General features: G+C 32.8%; 1 pseudogene; it reads right to left on the reverse strand.

Moving 5' to 3' along the window:
* Positions 1–3,333: 3,333 nt before the first annotated feature.
* Positions 3,334–3,430, reverse strand: LOC122122003 (annotated as a pseudogene).
* Positions 3,431–4,047: the final 617 nt, after the last annotated feature.

Consider the following 4,047-nt stretch of genomic DNA (forward strand, 5'->3'; position numbering starts at 1 on the left):
CCAATTTAAGAGGTCAAATACATATTTTGTACTGACAGTCATCTTACAAAAATATCTTACTACCTAATTATATCTGTATCTTCTTACCTAACATATAATAAGAGCTTAAAGTAGTCTCTTTTATGTAACTTAATGTTGTATATGCTTTGATTATGATGATGTTATTATTTGAAAATAAAATGTACAGAAGGGTGGCTCCACAGAAATGACATGACAGAAACTGATAAATAAATACATTGCAACACAGTTAGCTCTCTTCAGCCTCACACGGTCCACATTGGCAAACAACATTGCAACAGCACACGCACACATATACACATACACACATGTGTGAACATGTACACACATATACATGCATGCTAAATTCAGGGTTTAGTACAAAAAAGTACAAATAAAATATTAGTGATTAGGACAAACGTTAATTTGCCTTATTACAAAATAATACACAATCCATTTACCATGGGTGTTACATTTTACTTGCCTCACCACATGTGACCATTTAATTTATTTTAATTCATTCATTCATTCATTTGTTTGGTGCTAATACCAGGCTTGAACTCAGGGCCTGGCTCTGTCCCAGAATTTGTTGATTTTTTTGTTTTAGATTTCTCAAGCCTAGAATTTTACTGCTTGTCCCACAGCTACATTTCTAGCTTTTGCTGGTTACTTTCAAATCAGAATCTAATGGACTTTTTTTTTTTTTGCGTGGTCTGTTTTCAAACCACAATCCTCAGATTTCATCTTTCTGATTAGCAAGGATAAACACATGAGCCACTAGTGTGGCTTCTAGTTTTTCCTCTATAGATATCTAATGCACATACTTAGATAGTAATTTAAAACTTAGAGTATAGAAGAAAGTTGTACAGTGATGATATTGTCCTGTCAGAAATTTAAGCTAGTAAATTTCTTCTTAAAACCATAAACAAAAATGCCATGATATAATATAAGGGAACTCACTATTGAACATATGAGTTTTAAGAGCTTTCTAATAGATCCATTATTTGTTACCCAACATCTGTATAATGCAGTAGTAAAATAGAAGTCCTTTGTAGGAATACATAATTACCTTGCTTTTAAAGACACTTGTTTTCATCTAAAAAAGTAGGCCTCTCTATTGTCTTCATGTGATTTTGATGATTGAAGGTGCTTAATGAGAAGTCAAAGTTTATTACTAACCCTTTGCTATCAATTACCTCTCACCTTTTCTTCTTGGAACATATAATGATAAAAGCAATAGTTCAGAATCAGCAAGCAATAGTTCAGATTCACACTTCCAGTGCAAGTGGATCACCAGTAGTTAATCCTTGATACCATTTTCCACAAAGTTTTGTCCCAGACACAATTGGCCTGACTTCTCTAGCTGCTTTCCTAGCCTGGACCTATTCCTTCACTTTACAGGAAAAGTGTGATTTAACAGATTTCAGTCAGATCTGTTACTAGAATTTTCAGAGATTTAGATTCTTGTCTGTAATTTGGTCAAAGCTATGTCTCTATATGTAGGCTATTAAAAATGAATGTTCTAATTTCAATAAATACATAAATTCTATTTCCATCTCTTGTAAAAAATAAAACTGTTTGCTCTATAAATTGATCAGAGGCATGGATTTTGTGGCTAGCTAGGTCATCGCACATCTGTCTCTCTCTTTCTCTCTCCCTTTCATGGTTCTCATAGATAATATGACTGCTCCATAATTATTCTAATTTATTTTGCTTTTATATTTTTGGTTGCATCATTTCACTTTCTGCTCTGCCATTTCCCAAATCATTTACATAGAAGGCATTGTTTCATATTTTCTCATTCCTAGAATAAGCTGCACATGAAGACACCACTGGTCCTCATTTTCAGTCTATACCTTTGAATATGGAGGAAAACCTTTCCTCTGCTCTCTATCAATTCCCTACTCTCCAGTTAGTATAATTTCGAAGAGTAAAAATGGAAAAAGAGAAAAAAAATCATGGTGAAATAACAGATGTAGAAATTTCACTGGATTTTTCTGACCAGTTCAACCAACGTGAACTATTGGGGAATATATGTGTACCTCATTCCCACTGGTACTCAATGTCTCTGGTTAGGCAATTCTGATGTAGACAAGGAAAAAAATGAAAAAGTGAGGAATGGTAACATTTGCAAAAAAAATGGAGAAGTATTCAAGCAAATTTTTATTTGGGCTGCTGAAAATAATTGGCTTACTACAGTACAGAGACTACTTTCCAAAAAGAACACTCATGTGAATACTAGGGATGATGATGAATATACCTCTCTTCATCAGGAAGCCTACAGAGGACACTTTGACATTGTCCATGAATTGGTGGCTCAAGGCAGATATTCATGCAATAACTGTGAATGGCTAGGCACCCCTGCACAGTGCTTATATGTGGGATAATACCAGAGTGGCTTCTTTCTTAGTTCATCATGATGCAGATACCACTGCCCAAACTAAAGTCCTCTTGACCCCCTTGCATCTTGCTGGTTGAAATAGAAATAGCAAAGATATGCTGGATCTCCTTCTATTGAAGCATTATATGAAACCAGGTCTGAAGAACTTGGAAGAAGCTGCATTTGATATTGCCAAAAGGATAAATATGTATCACTACCTCTTTGAAGTTGTGGAAGGCTGTAAAAATTGTTCTCCTAAGTCATAATGGTTTGGTTAAGTTTCTGAAATTTTAAAAATGCCAATCCATCTTTGTGTCCGTACAAAATATTTTCACAATACAAAGCAACGGCAATATCTTACTTTAAAAATTCATGGATTCCATCGTATTTTTCAAGTGAATTGCCTGACGTTGACGTCAAAATATATTCAAGATTTGTTTGTATACATCTATAATGATTTCTGCCGAGTTTGTGATTTTTTAAATCAGAAATCATTTTAACTTATCTGTTGAAATGAGTAGTACAGAAGCTAAAGATATTTCTGGTGCTTGTCTGAAAAAAGTATATTTTAAAATAATCTGTATTTTGTTTGTACAATGTCCAAAATGTATTTCATTTGTTCCTGGATATAATACTTTGAATTCTACATTGTTTTATGATATATCGGTTCATTATTAAATGTGTTATTTCAGATAGCATTCCATATAGAAACAGATTAAGATTCCTTTTTATCCTAGGCCTATATAGTATTTTATTTCTTTGGGATAAAATGACAATGATATCTAATTTGAGAAGTTTTGTAAAGATTATGCTATGTAAAGGCCTTTCTAAGTTGAGGATTTAGTACACTGATATCAAACTAACTTTCAGATCAATGAATTACATTTATTGTTACATTTGCATTTGTGTAATCAATTTTTTAATAACTGTTTTTAATTTCTTGCATCTGAAGAATGAAAAATATGGAATACTTCACACATTTTCATATCATGCTTGTGCAAGTGCCATGTTAATCTCTATATTGTAATTTGGGTAAACGGGCTGCTGAAGCATGTAGTATCCTGTAAATTTAAGTAGTTAATGATGCAGTCTTTATACAGGCATATATCCTTGATTAACTCTTTGTAACTAGGAAACCTTATTGTTCCTAAAAATGCTATTGATCTTACTTCTCTAAAATTCTGTGTATATTGGAAAAAACATATTGTTTGGTCGATTGCTCACATTTGCAATTTTTTTTGTCAATGACTATTTTAAACATTTTTCATTTTAAATTTGATCATACTTTGAAGCCTTTATAGTTAGGTCCAAAGGTGATCCTTTTCAAGTACTTATTTATCAACTGAGTTAGCTTTGTGGGGCTAATGGCTTCAAATTAAGCCTTGCTTAAGAGTTACTTCTAAACTTCTGCAGCTTAAAAGTTCCTAAATGAGGTCATACTGGCACAAATGTTTACCTGACCCTTTACTATTCTTCCATGTAGCAACAGTCCAATCAGAATATCTTACCCTGACAGCCTAGATTTTCTTATTGGAACAAAACTAATCTTAGTTAAAAGAGATCATAGAGAGATGAACAGTTAAGATAGAATCGTTTAGACTAGAAGGTATTTTATCAAAAAAATAATTGTTTTTATACCTAACATTTCAAAAGTGGCTAAAGCCAAAAAG

Source organism: Dipodomys spectabilis, unplaced genomic scaffold (genome assembly GCF_019054845.1).
Source record: "Dipodomys spectabilis isolate Male_0828 unplaced genomic scaffold, ASM1905484v1 ptg000200l, whole genome shotgun sequence".
In the NCBI taxonomy this organism is placed as follows: Eukaryota; Metazoa; Chordata; class Mammalia; order Rodentia; family Heteromyidae; genus Dipodomys; species Dipodomys spectabilis.